At 56.7% G+C, this 720-nt stretch overlaps 1 protein-coding gene across 1 annotated transcript in view; it reads left to right on the plus strand.

The window, feature by feature from the left end:
• SSC5D (scavenger receptor cysteine rich family member with 5 domains) overlaps positions 1-720 on the plus strand; it is a 35,125-nt gene that overhangs the window by 8,218 nt on the left and 26,187 nt on the right. The window lies entirely within an intron of this gene.

Below are 720 nucleotides of genomic sequence, written 5' to 3' on the forward strand. Positions count from 1 at the left end.
GGCAAGGTGGGCGAAAGGCCTTCTTCCATAAAGATCACACCCTAGAAAGCCCTGCTTTGTCACCTGGGGTCGCCACGAGTCAGAGTCATCGGGATGGCACCCTGTGGTGACACAGCTGGTCAGCCCAGCACAGTTGCCCCCCTCAACTCTGTCTTCTTTGGCCCTGTGTCCCCCTCGCCGTGGGAAGCCCATCTCCTTCTGTGTTCACCGTCACCCTGAAGCCAGCCCTCCCTTCTCACTCTGCACTCCCACCCTCCGCTCCCCAGGCCAGGGACATGGGGGGCGTAGCTGGGCAGGATCTTTTCTTCCATCCGCTAGGACCCTCTTGGTCCACGAGGGCATTGCCTTGATTCCCTAGTGCTGCCATGGCAGAAACAGCATGGGTGGGCGGCTTTCACACCCACATTACTCCTCACAGTTGAGGAGGTGAGATGGTCTTTCTGCCGCACTGTGGGATCTATGTCCTCCGTGTCTCCGCCCTTAATTTGCTCTTTGACATCTCAAATCAGAGTGACTTAGGACCCATCCACATCAATAGTGCCTCACCAGTATAACAAAGGAAACCTGGTCCCAAAGGGGACCCTCACCACAGGGATGAACCAAAAACCCACTGCCTTGGAGTCATTCTGATGTCTTGTCCACCAGCATGCCTGCCCTCCATCGCCATAAGGGGCCCCTTAACCACAGGTGAAGGAGCTCTGGTAGCATAGTGCCAAGGCA

Source organism: Orycteropus afer, unplaced genomic scaffold (genome assembly GCF_000298275.1).
Source record: "Orycteropus afer afer isolate SDZICR_OR568_19922 unplaced genomic scaffold, OryAfe1.0 scaffold00726, whole genome shotgun sequence".
In the NCBI taxonomy this organism is placed as follows: Eukaryota; Metazoa; Chordata; class Mammalia; order Tubulidentata; family Orycteropodidae; genus Orycteropus; species Orycteropus afer.